This window comes from Pomacea canaliculata, linkage group LG13, assembly GCF_003073045.1.
Source record: "Pomacea canaliculata isolate SZHN2017 linkage group LG13, ASM307304v1, whole genome shotgun sequence".
Lineage (NCBI taxonomy): Eukaryota > Metazoa > Mollusca > Gastropoda > Architaenioglossa > Ampullariidae > Pomacea > Pomacea canaliculata.
In genome coordinates, this window is record NC_037602.1 from 6,334,351 (window position 1) to 6,348,474 (window position 14,124).

General features: G+C 42.2%; 1 protein-coding gene across 2 annotated transcripts in view; it reads left to right on the forward strand.

Annotated features, from left to right (window-relative positions):
• Positions 1-14,124, forward strand: part of LOC112554294 (zwei Ig domain protein zig-8-like) — a 102,410-nt gene that overhangs the window by 36,835 nt on the left and 51,451 nt on the right. The window lies entirely within an intron of this gene.

The window sequence follows — 14,124 nt, forward strand, 5'->3', positions numbered from 1 at the left end:
GGTTTTTGAATGGTGAAAACATGGTCTGTACAAAACAGTATGTGAAATTAGGGGATGTGTTCTTTTTTCTTTTCTCACACTATCACAGCTTGCGAGTTAATGGCAAAATTTGAAAAGCATTCGTGCCAGCACGGTAAAATGAACTCTCGGCAAAGGATGTTGCTTTTGTCCTCAGCAAAGAGAAACCAGAGAGGAACCCTGTACCTTTCATTCATCATCAAGACATTCGTGACCCGCCCTTCTTCCTCTTTGCCCTCTTCCATGTCAGTGACAACAACTGAAGGGAATTTTTGAAATGTGCTGCTTGTAAAACGCAAAGAAAAGCATTATTAAGCGGTTGTTACAGCTGGAAAAAAACCACAGGAGAGCTCAGATTAAAAGGCTGCTGTTGCGAGAGGTACCCACCCAGGGCACTGCCTACCCCCGGAGCGGGAGGGCTGCTCCAGGAAGGCACCCAGGCTCTTGATCTTCCTGCCGTAGTGACTGGCGCCTCACACTGGGGGACCGCATGTCATCATACATCGTAAAAATAGTTCATCATGTTATCTCTGCGAGTTCTCTGTCTACTTTATCCTCCAAAGCGTTTTTCATCCGGTGACCTGGTAAACAAAATGGGAATAAGCGGCTGTTTTCTTTCCAAGTCTGACTCCATCCCGTCCTACCGAAATTTCCATTCCAAGGGGTTCTGAACTTTTGTTGCTACCAACATCAGCACTTGCAATTATTTTTGTCAATTTTCTTACCAAGAAATAAAGCTATGATATGAAACTATCTGTTGCCCTGGGGAAAGAACTATTGCAATCAGAAGAGGAACAAATTCTCTGTAGAGTTAAAGGGTTTGAAAATGTATTGTCTGTATGGCGTCAGAAACGAGATAACGATCTGCAAATGCAAATTCTATGGGGCTGTAGAAATATCTAGAGACTTGTGTGATGGGCTTGAATTGGTGAAAAATATCTTTTCCTAGAAAAGACAATGACGACCAAATACCAAGTAGGTGAAGCTGATGATGATAAAAACAAAAAAACAAAAAAAATACAAACTAAAAAACAATATACAAATCCGAAGAGGACAAGGCCGCTGTGGCAACAACGACGGCGGCGACGACGACGATGATGATTAAAACTATTTTCAGGAAATATACAGTAGTTCGAGTCAGACTTCTATTCTTTGTTTAAGGTCTTCAACACACTGCTGTAACAGGTACAAAAGTTGCTGTTCTGCACACAACAATGAAGCTTGGTGGTAGTCTACATCAGACTTATTGTTATGGTCAGAGTCTGGCACAGACGGAGTTTGAGATAGTTGTTCTCTTAAACACACCACACCGATCTTTCATCATAAAGTACTGGAAATGTCACCCTCCAATATTTATTCAAAGATCAAAAACACCATCATCAAGTATTACATATTTTCTTTAAACACAGCGCACCACTTACAAATAACTTATTGACAATCAGCGTATGTGGAAGATGTTTATATTAAAGCTATTTAATAGATATTATATGCATTATTCTGTTTACAATTCAGCTATAATTAACAGACATCAAAGAATGGTCGAGGGCACTCAGCTCATAAAAGATGGACGCATTCAGATCCTTGAGCACTGAAACTATTTTTAGTTCTGAACATTGCTGACGTCAGCTTATTTTACTGTCAAGCCGTGAAAAACAACGGTTCAAGGTAGAATCTTCTTCCTGCGACACTGCTGTGGCCATCCTCATCACCCACCTACTCCACGTGCCCATCAAAGGTCTTTTTCGAGACGGTTCCACGTCACCGTTATTTTCCGTCAGCTGCATCAGCTGCCGCACCGCAGGAACGACTGCAGCTATTTACCTCCCAGCGAACCTCTTAATAACGCTCAGCTTATTCTGGCCGCATGGGGGGAATGGATGGCCCGGAAAGCTCTGCGAACCGGAAACTGCCAAGAAAGGCCATTAAATTTCATTACTCCGTCATTCGCCAAGTCTCGGCAACGTTTCCGAGAGTTCACGACAGCGTGAGCTCGTCACCTAGCGGCAAGCAGATGGCATGGCTGGACCAGCTGCTTCCTGTTTTCGATTCTGGACTTGTCAGGGGCCGGGGAGTTTGCTGTAGTGGAAGAAAGGTGTGGGAGGGACGACCTGGTTGTCAGATAGGTATGAGTGTTTGGTCTTTCGCAGAAGAGTGGACGTTACGTGGATATCCCATTGTGGTTGCAGCTTGTACTTTTCTTCTCGTCCACCTCCATCCCCAGTCCTAGGCAGTTGCGAATGACTAAAGCTCCTAAATTGCTTTAGTTAAGAGTATGATAGGAAGATGCTACGTCAGTCCACTATAATCCTCATGGATTGACCATTTCAACCGGTCTTTGTATTTCAAAGATTTGACTCCTCCTGCTTTGCCATCATAGTAAATGCTAACAATGATTCTACATCTCTGCACCATCCCGTAGACCAGCAAGCACTCCATCACATTGTACTTTATTACCCTTCTCTGCTGATTTTGATAATTGTATTTACCGCTAAAACCGAAACGCAGTAGTTCATCATCATCATAAAAGTCGTTGTCGTCATCCCTACCATCACCATCACCCCCATCACGAACTACGCAGTCGATCAGCACCCTGAAAAGACTGACCGGAACTCAATCAGTAAAAAAAGACAGCGAGAAAAAAAAAAAGAGGTCGAAAGAAGAAGGGATGGCTGATGCGAGACAGAAAGGAGGGTAGACAGGAAGGTCATCCCTCTCACACCCCTCTGGGTAATTTTTTTTTTTTTTTCTTTGCTGCCTGCACGTGCCCGTGACTGAGAGGCTGAAGAGACCACAACATGGCGGTTGCCAGTCAGCCTTAACTAGGTTTCTGCCAGGGGACAGCAGTGGTCTTTGAGTGGTCGGCGATATATCTGTCCTCCGCGGCTTTTCACCAAAAGTTTGTTCTCGTTTAGTCTCGCGACAAGAACGCGAGCCGGAACTGCGAGACAGTCTTGGAGAGATGGTGTCGATTAGGTCGTGCCCGCCCAGCTTGCAGGAGAGGTTGACAAGGGCCTGGCAAAGAGAGAAAGAATGAAAGAAAAAAAGGAAAGGAAGAAACGTAAGGGTTGCATCTTGTATCTCTGTTCCCCAGGCAGCAAAAATGTTTATTGGTCGTCCGCTGTCTGCCATGGAGCTGTTAAATGTCTGTTCCAGTATCTAAAGCACCGTGCCAGTCCTACTTTCACTGGTCTTCCTCGCTCTGTCTCCATTCCTGTCGCAGTCTCTCTCCGTCTCTGTCTCTCCTTCTTATCGCTCCTACTCTCACTTCTTTCATTAAATAACTGATGCCTAAAAAAAATTATTGAGGAAAACTTTCTTTATATCTGTCCACCTTTCTGAAGCTGAACGGATGCTATCCCGACATATTATTAATTTATTTATTTCTTCCTTTAACGGGGATATTCTTAAAACACCAATAGCATTTGTAGCTTACTTTGGAATTAAAAAAAAGACAGGAAAGATAGAAAGAAAGCAGAAAATAATAACAACAACTGAATTAATGCAAATAGAGAAGAATATATAAAGTCTTCTTCATCGTTATTAATTTAGAAAACGAGGCATGATGACAAATATGACAAATAAATTCATAAATTTATCATACAATCAGTTACCAAAATATTAAAACAAAACAGTTTTCCCATGTTCCTGTCAATTATTTTATTACAATATTTCTTCTTTTGCGAAAAGGCACACACTCTCTCTCTCTCTCTCCAGACAGAGAGAGAAATAGAAAGGATCCCATTTGGCAAATGTTCTTAGGCAATATTGATGGATCGTCTTTGAAAACAACAACAGACTTTCAATAGAATATATTTGCTTGCATTTTCTTTAACGAAATGCAGATATTGTGAACGAAAGAAAAAATTAGCGACCTGGGGAAGGAGAACGGAGAAAGCTATCTTGGACTTGACATGCGCGAAAATTCTCAATGACATGAGCAAATGGCGATCAGCAAAACTTCTATATTCTACATTTCTCAAAAAGGCATTGAAATGTTGCTTGAAACTTTCTTCATCTTGTTTAAATACTTTTTTTAAAAAGGAAAGCGCATGTTTAGCCATGTTTGGCGTCTGATATGAATTCCAGGATACATTGAGCGACGTGCCAATCAATCTTTGAAAGAACGAATAAATAGAGGAGGAGTTTTTATGTTAGCCGAGAATAAAAACAGTTTTTAACAGGATGTAAGCATTTCGACAAGCAAGAACGCAATGAATGCCGAGTGCCTTTACGAGGATCGAAGATTTTTATAATACCTTTCATGATTACATTTCTTGATGTCATTAATTTACATCGGCAGCAGAAATGTCTGTCACTGGACAGTTTCACAAATACTGTTTTGCTCTTCTCCATTTTCGAATGTTCCACAGCTGGTAAAAAGGAAAACCCAGATATGAGTTCAGCAGTCGGTCTATTTTAAGACCTAATTATCAATAAAAATTAAGATGGTCTGTTTACGTGTGTGTGTGTGTGTGTGCTGGGGTTGATGGGTAAATGTGTTGAGACTATGATGAGGAGGGTTTAATCCTCCTTTCGCCTGTCGTGACGTGGCAGAGCTTTCTCTTTCCGTAGACGCTAGCGTATCATTATGTTACATCATTACCATCTGCAGGGGGCGTAATCGGTCTGATAAAGCTAGAGAGAGAGCTTGTCTTCTGTCGTCCCATACCTTTTGCATTCTCTGCCTCCTTAAAAAAAAAAAAAAAGAGTTTTTCACCTTTATAACAAAAAGTGTAAGTTGTGTACAAAAGCTATTGTGGGCGTTAATATTGCGAAAGATGCCGGAGATCTCCAGATAACCTCCCCTGTCTGCATCCCTGATGCGTTATGGTTTTGTTTGTTTGTTTTTTTTATGCAGTTAATCACCTGTATGTGATACAGTAGTAATATCCCCCTAAACCACACACACACACCTATGATTAGTGGCTGCTTCATATTCTAGAACAATTCTACAAGCTGTAAAGAAAGGAAAAGATAGTAAGTATATAGATATTGCGGTCCCAAACACCTTCTCTGTCTGCCAAAGGCTGCGTGGATGTAAACGGTGCGGCTGCTGCACGGCAAATGCTGTGCATGCAAAGTTTGTCTTGCGTGGATGATTGCATGTGGCAAGCACGATCGCTATGCACACAGCGGGGCTCTGGTTATGTGACTGCAAATAACATAAGAAAGAAGGAAAAAGAGGGAGAAACAAAGGAGGAGAGAGAGGGAATAATGCAGCGATCCCTGTTATTACGCAGCTTTTTCTTGCTGCTTAATTCAAAAGTGATATATTGGCTGTTCACTTTCCACTCAGCCTCGCTCTGGCTTATGTTGGGAGGGGGAAGGTGTGTGGGTGAAGACATTAAGCTAATCGTTCCCTGGTCTTTTACTGATGTCCGGGCAATCCCCTCACTGGAGGTCAACGATCAAAGGGAACATGCCACTTGATGTCACTCAGACATCCAGAGATGGAAGGGGGAAACTATAAAAGAGGTTCTGTCTCCAGAACACGGGGTAGGAGATAATCACGGTTTTATCCCCTGAAGGAAGGAGGGGCAAAGGAGGTAAGTGAACATGTTGGAGGAATTGTTGTGTTGTTATAAACTGTCGTTATGGCAGCTATATAATAACAAGGTCCGGAAGAAAGCTGTTTGCTATTACCGTATTCTCCACTTTGGTATCAGAAACCACAACAATGTTACAATGTTTGTTTTATTCTTGTGATTCTTAACTGAGGAAGTTGAAGTAATGTGATACTCTGCGTCGATTTATTCCTGTTGTTTACGAACAATTGATCAACGGAAACTATCTGCCACAAAGCCTGCCTCTACCAATATTGTTTGTGATTAGTTATTCATTATCTCGGTCATTTTTGTTAATTTATTATTTTGTCGCAGCCTGCTTAATTCTACTTTAAAATAATAATTGCAAAATGTTTTCGTTATCGTCCATACAAATTCGTCGATAAAATCTTTGACAAGAAATACTGCTTAGCTGGCTATAGCCGACGATGTAAGCTTTTTTTTTATAATTAAAGTAAAGGAACTTTTTGTGGGATACAGTGTAATGTAGCTATCCTCCCAAAATTAAAAACTTTGGTACAAAAAGCAGATACTTAATGTATGTATGGATGCATACAATGATACAGTCATACATCTCCTCGGTGAAGTGTGTAAGTCGTTCGATTCGGAAATTAATGTCGCTCTCGTCGTCTGGAGGCAAGCAGTAATTGTCTCACCATTTGGCCTCAGAATTGCTATTTAATTGTCTCCCTTCTCCTTTGGTCCTGCACAACACACTAATTGTCTCCTTTCTCGCTCAGAGGCTGTAAGCACGTTTGTGGAAGGGAAAATTATGTCTTCTAGGAAGGTCAGGGTTATCAACAGTAAACCAAGCAATCCAGTTCCATCTCAGGCCTACAGACTCCTAAAATGTTGGAGCTTGTCATGACATCTAAGTGAGCTGGTGGCCAGCATTCCTCGTGCTGATAATTACAGCATGAGAAGATGTTGGCTTGTCTCGGCAGCTGGAGTCAGTTTGAAATTCATTAATCATCATCATCATCATGATGGTCATCGTCGATTTCTTTGTCGCTCTCTTCATCAACAGCCATCGCTGTTCACTGCCGCTGTCTCCTTCAGAAGAATTCACCGAGAGATGGAGAGAAGGAATCTGCCCTCTTTAGTTTTGGCCACAGGCATGCAAGATAAGAAGCACAGTCTTGTAAAATTCTACTCTCCATCTACACTTCAGCTACTTGATCAATTTCTTCCTTCAGGCGATTTTCACTTCATTCCGCTCTTTTCTCCCGTCATTGCTACTTATATATCCAAGCATGCGCACACACACACACATTAGAGGCATGAATAGCGAGAACAAGATGAGAACAGTCCGTATGGAAGTGCTTGTTGGATGTCCACAGGTTAATGATAGGACAGTGATGAACTTTGTCTTGTCCTTAAAGCAGAAAAACAGACATACCCGTATGCAGGATCGTGAACAGAAAAGAGGGGAATAACGAAAGAAAGAGTTAATAAAAGAATGGGAAATTTAGGTCAGTTTAATAATAATAATAATAATAATAATAATAATAATAATAATAATAATAATAATAATAATAATAATAATAATAATAATAATAATAATAATAATAATAAGTGTTCATATACACATGCACATATTAAGATCTTTCTACGTAGGTTTCAAACTAACCATATTTATCAATGACAATAACATCACTTAATCGATCCCTGAGGAAGATGAACACTGCTGGACCTGGTCATTAATTAAAAGCCACAAGAAACATCACCAATCATTCGTCCACACAAAACAACAGGTAACTTTTTTTTTCTCCAGCTCTTTAATGAAGCTGTCTTATATCAAGCTTAACCAGAGTGGTTCTCCACAGAACAGGAGCTAGGAGAGAACAACCGTGAGACTAATTAGCTGACAGACACTGTGTGAGGCTCAAAGCTGTAACCTAATAGCTTGTATCACTTCCGTCCGCACTTTGCATGTGAAGAGCCGCAGTGCCGGCCACCATTCCAGTGGAACTGCATCAGTTAGCTGAGCGTGTGTTTGCTCTCTCGCCACCACCGGAGACATTTGTATTGAAAAAAATGTCACTAAGGTGCCTCACATCGATCCTGGACCCAGGCGGCAGCACAAGACTGGTCCCTCCCCACCTTCATCCCGTCCTGCCACCTTCCCCTATCCTCCCGTGTACAGCGTTTCGCTTCCTTTTCCCCTTCGACCCATGCTACTCGCAGCCTACATCAACTTTTCAGGTCTAGACTACGAGCTGTCTCTTGCTCCACTCGTGTCCCTCCTTCACACTCCCTTCTTCCGCCCTTTTCTTTCTCTCCCACACTCTCCTTCATTCCACACCTCTTTAGTTTGTTCATCTCGGTGTCTGTCTCGTCGTTGTCTGTCTCGGCAATGTCATGTCCGTCTTTCACATTAAAAAAAATTCTCTCGTTTCATTTTCCTTGGCGAGATACGTGGTCGGGAGCATGATGAACCACGTTTATCAGTCGCCGTCATATAAATGACCATGACCTTTACCCTGTGTCTGTACCTCTCGCTCTCTCTTTCTACTTCCCTTTCACCCTCCTCTCGCCCACCACTACCCCCACATTTTAAAACCCTCTTGTCTTCGTTCTTCTTTCTTTACTGACTGCATATCTCTCTTTTCTCTCTATTTTAATATGTCCTCTATCTTTTCAACATTTATTACGTGTAATTACTTCGCTTTTATCCCCCTTTTCACATTAATTAAACTGAGATTACATCATTGGATGTAATTCACCGCTAATGGCTTTTGTCTGTTGGCCACATCCATTAAAAGATTTGTTTTCAAACTTCCGAGAGTTGCTAAAACTTGAAAATAAGATAGCTCAGTAAACTAATTTATAGCAAGGCGTAATAATCTTTATTAGGATAAAGTAATCTTATTGTAATCCTATTGAAAATTCTAACTCCATCATACTTAAGCTGCTTGAATTATGCAAGTAAAGTCTTTTTTGTGCGATAAGGGGTTCCTCAGAGGAGCAACAGGGAACAAACTACTAAACTAAGGGGTTCAGATATAAATTCTGATGCATTCATACCCATTTACCCCACTCTCTCCAACATCGCCAAATCTCTGACAAGAAAAGAAAGAATTAATACCGAAACCCACCCTCAGTGTTTATTAAGGAAGAACATTTTACCGCCATGCGCTTGATGATTGAATAATGAAAAGATAAGGACGAAGCGGTGGTGGTGAATGAGGCACTGGGTGCACTGTCTCGCCCCCGTTAATGTTCCTAATTGAGGTATTCATGTAAACATGACATATAGGCGGGGCTCTTTGTCAGCCCTGCAATCCCGTGTGATCTGACAAGAAGTGAAATTTTTATACTTATAGCATCAACCCGGTTACCCCGTCTTCAATACTTTATTGTATCTCTTTACGGTCTGCAACCAACTCTTGCATGCCTGTCTACTCTTCCCCCATCGTGCATCCCCACCTTCGCAGTTCTCTCTCTCATCCCTCTGGGGAACGTTTAACTCACAGAAATATATGACTAAATGGAATTATATAAGACATTAACTAATATGTTTAACGGTTTTGATGTCAGCGTGCGCAAGAATGTGTGCGCACGCGCGTATGTTAACGATACGAGACAACAGAGAAAACAGGACGATGAAAAAAAAAAAAAGGAAAGAGAAATCAAACATGACATTATAACACACTTCCTACCGCCATGTTGGCAAGTGATCATAAAGATGTAAGATGCTGATGATGTTCCGATTGCGCCAAAAAGAAAAAAAATTGACAGATAGAGAGATAGTAGAAGAAAAAGAAAAAGAAAAAATGATTTAGCACGAGACATCAATCATTAGACGCCGGCAACATGCCCACCTAGCGTTTCTGAAGGAAATCAAACTTCCCGAACTCAAAGCGTTCCGCCAGCGCATGCAAACAAGCATGCACGTGGTAATCGATGATGGTCAGTGAATCCTGTGTACTTACTGTAGCCACTGGCCCATCTTCCTAATGCCCTGGCTCCCTCCCGCCTGCATTTACTTACAGACCTGCTGCAGGCCTTTAAAGTCCTGCTGGTGTGCTTTCTGTTTGTGTCCATCATGTTCAGGTTAGTTAATTACAAATATACAAAATACTATTTTCAATTTAAGGATATCAACCCCACTCCCCTCCAAAGGATGTACAGTACATTCTCATCTGTTCTCAGAATAAGAGGATGTCTCGATCGAATATAAATGTACTTAACATACGTTTTCTTCTTCTTCATCATCATCATCATCATCATTTTACTTTATCGTTGCCACCTCTTCGTCTATTTACATGTCATGCTACTTGCTACCATCTCTCTTTCTATAACTCATTAATTCAAATAACAATGAAGACTCATTACAAAACCTGAGGTTGTTTACAAGAGAACCTGTTGCTGGAGATGATTTGTTGTCAACACAAACCACCAAGACGCAGAAAGCAGACTTGGTTTTCAATGGTTGAACTCTGTTTTAGAGTTATTTGCCCTCAGTGCGTGATATCATCAGACAGTAGTTGCCTGCTTTATTCCACTACCTTGGAACATGACTGTCTGTGTGAATCCCATGGACATTAAACGTCTTCTCTCATTAAGAGTTCCTGCTGGACCTAAGTCTGCGGAAGCTCGACAGACTTGTGGAAGAATTCCCAATAGCAAAGACGGCGCTTGGCTGTTGACGGCAGTCTGAGCCTTCGAAACACAAGTTTCTATTGTTCTAGAAACAGTTTTCTTTGTTGTTGTTCTATTCTTTTATATTTTTATGTTTATTATTATGTCTTCATTTAGAGAGATACTAATTGGGTGTTGATTGCTACAGAAAGATCTGTGCTGATTTCTGAGCACGGGTATGGCAAAAGGTGGTATATTTGGGAGTAAAATATTTAGGCTATGCTACAAATTGCCAGACATAAGACAGTAAACTATTCACATTCATTCACAAATATTTTTATGCACATATACACAGTCGTGCATGCCTACCGCAGTGGAGTTCCATCAAGTACACACCCCTCGTCTCCTGGAGAATATCATACGAAACACCCAGTCATGATGGCCAAACCTCTCTTTCCATCGCCAGAGGTTCTTATGCAAGTTACACTTTGCAGACGACACTGATTTGATGAAAGGGAGCAACAGCGAGTTGCAAGACCTTACAGACAGACTGACGAACAGTGGGAATGAATACGGAATAGAAAGTAGCGCTGACATGATCAAAGTCATGGTTGACACTAACGACTACAGCAAAGCAGGGATTTACAGTATCTACGGGAACAGCTGCAAGTACTTGGCAGCCACCATTTCCACAGACAGCAGCTACACTTCAGACATCCGCATCAGCATTGCGACAGCACAGCAACAATGGCCAGGCTGGACAGTATCTGGCGAAGCAGCACCATCAGATGTCCTTTGTACAAGCCCATCGTGCTTGTCATCTCGCTGCATGGATGCGAGACTTGGAGTTTTCATGCTGAGACAGAAAAAATAGGATCCAAGCATTCGAGACCAAGTGCCGAAGAAAACTTTTCTTAATTTCTTACACGGAACCTAGGAAATGAATTTGTTCGACGCACTGTTGACACCCTGGTGAGACACCAAACACCTCGTCTGGTGCGAGCTGGCCTGGTCTGGTGACCACTCCTCGGGATACGATTGACACCTAGGTGAACAGAAGGAGGAATGGCTAGCAAACACTAAAGAACGGACTAGTCACCATGAAGCACTTTTGTACCGCCAGTAAAGGTGTAAATGTCTCACCTTTACCGTCCGCATCCCCCGCCGACCGGTATCATAGGTCTTCGTCAGATGTTACCAAGGAGAAGTGGTGAATATGATAACATACACCAAACATACTGGCCTATTCTCTGCTTACTTACCTACAAGTGTTAATACAGATGTGAAGCATTTACAACCAAAAGAGAGTGATAGATAAAAAAAACGGAACAGTTATAGGTCGGTTAATATACCAGATATCCTTTGGGAATTTATATCATTCACTACCCTGATCCTCTTCCTGGAATGATACCCAAAGCTGTATTGGTGTTTATGTTAGAATTTTTAAAAAAAAAAACACCACGACTGCACGTGGGGTGCGAGGAAAGCCAGGAAGGACTATGGCCGACCGTTATCCCCTCAGTCCACCCTGGTGACGTAGCTCCCTGTTGACGGGGTGTCTGTGAGAGCCGAGATGTATTGATTGAACACAGCTTGGGTAACGCTTTCCTTCCCTCCGTCCTGTCTGTCCCCAGCAAAAAAACTTTGCTTTTTGTATTCCTTCAACTCTTTTCTTTCTATTTCCTCCATTCGTTCTATCCTCTTCGTCCTTTTTCTCCTAATTGTTTCGCCGCGCCTGGTTTGTCAACTTCAGTCCTGCCACACACAAGCCGTGTTCACTGGTTCCGGCGAGAACGGCCAAGGGGTTTCTTTGTTTCCTCTTTTCATTGTGCAGAATTTTGGTGATCGACCTGACCGAGAGAACTCTCGTCAAAATAAACTTGATGTGTCAGCAAGATCTTTCTTGCTTTTGTTGTTTCCGATGTGAACTCAAGACCGTGCTTAAGGAATTCTTACCTGTGAAAACAATACGGATGGGGTGTCCTGTTACTAAATGTCCAAAAGATTTCAATTACATTCCGGATTATACAATTGAAAAAAATGGGGTTTTTATCGGGAAAGTTTAGAAACAACTGTTTTATGGAAAGGAAAGGTTGTTGTAAAATTAAATTTGCCATGTCCTTGAACGATCGGGGCGTTGGAGGAGAGTAGACAGAGCCCGGGAATCAATAGCAACCACACAATGAAGGAGGTGGCATCATTCCAAGCATCTCAAGCAACGTCAACACCTTTCTCTCCCATCCTGTCTTCGCCTGTCAGCTTCCCACCATGCCCTGTGTGCCAGCGCCCTGGGCAACAGGTGCCGCGACCCGCAGTTATCAATCAGGGTGGTGGAGATGAAACCACCCGGCGACGGCCGTCACAAGAGCTGAAAACCGTGGTCATTGGCGAGAGAGGCGAGAAGACGAAGCGAACAGAGCGACCCGCAGAGAACCGGACAGTGCGACCTCTCGGACCATGAAGGTCCTCGGCAGCGTCTGACCCTTGACGCCCATGTCTCCGCCCTCCCAAACAAACTTACACAAAAGTTTCCTGCCCGCTGCCAGGCAACCTGATGCGGAAAGTAAACTTTGTCAGGGGTGAAATGTGTCGCCTTGCTCTGATTTTTTTTTTTCTTAACAGAACGGGATACTTTTAAAGGTGCTCGTTGGAAACGGAGAAACGGTCATTTATCAAACTGACTCCAGCCCTACGTTTTCCATTTCGAAAGGTAAATAAACTGATTTTAATACTGGATGAGTGCAGCTGCCCTCATTTTGAAAGTAACAAATGTTTCAAGAAATTAGTTTAGTTAGTTCCTAAAGAATAAAAAGGAGAGAAAAGGGAAGGGCTAAGGGTCGTAAAGAAAAGCAAATCCTTTAAAAAATCTGTTTCATTATCCAAGATTCTGTGGCTGTCAGTCTTCTTAAAGAAAAGAGAAAAAATCCCAATAAGTATTCTTTTTAGCTGGATAGATTTTTTCACAAGTGTGAGCTTTGTGATAAAATGCTGTCACCCAGTAACATGCCTCAGTCAAAAGTTGCTGCTTAAAAATACAACAACTATTGCCGTTACCATGGATATGTGCAGGTGGACTGCTGTCTGTCTGCCAAGACCAACCAACTCTTAGTCTCTTGCGAAGTTCTCCGCTGCTAGTCTCGGCGAGCCTAAACAAAGACTGTGACTAAACCGGAAGCTTTGTAGTCTCATGCCTCGTTTTAGTAGTTAATCTGAAATTTGAATAAACCGGAAGTTTTGTACACATCTGCCTCGTTTTAGTAGTTAACTGGACAAAAAAAACTCGTCTGCTAGCAGTCCAGTAATACAGGTTCGTGGTGTTACTGTCTGATTGTCACACGTTTATGAACAAGGTCATCTGACAGTGACCCTGATTTATGTCATACGAGATATGCAACCTGCATACGCAGGAATACCTGTAGGAAAGTGAGAACACTTTGAACAGTCTTACACCGGGATGAATAACACTATGTGCAACTCTTCTATCACCTCTGTCTAGAACATCTAGTTTGTTTTAATAAGGACCTGCTGCCGTGCGGCGAAGAACTTTTTGGATCAATCTGAACAGTTTCTGTTTAATTTCTCTTTTTTGGAGAACTGTGTGTCTGTATGTGCGGTCATTAAATCCACGTCCATGTCTTTAAAGCGACGTCAGCGCCACCAGGTCTCCTGCGGCAACAAGTTTTTGTGCCACTAATGAAGATTCCGCTGCGAACGGTAACACCTTCTGGAACATTCTACGGATTACACATGCTGACTTCTTTATTGGGTTGTGTACCCCCGCCTTTTTTGGTGATGTCTTATAAATACGTATCTCCTTTACATTCCACGAACTTGTTTTCTTGGCGGAGCACTACAAGATGGTCTCCTGACGAAAACGAGACTTCGATTCCACTCAAGTTCGCGACAGAGGGTTTGATTTTAGTCCAGCCAACACTCTTGCAAAACCGTTTGGGCATAG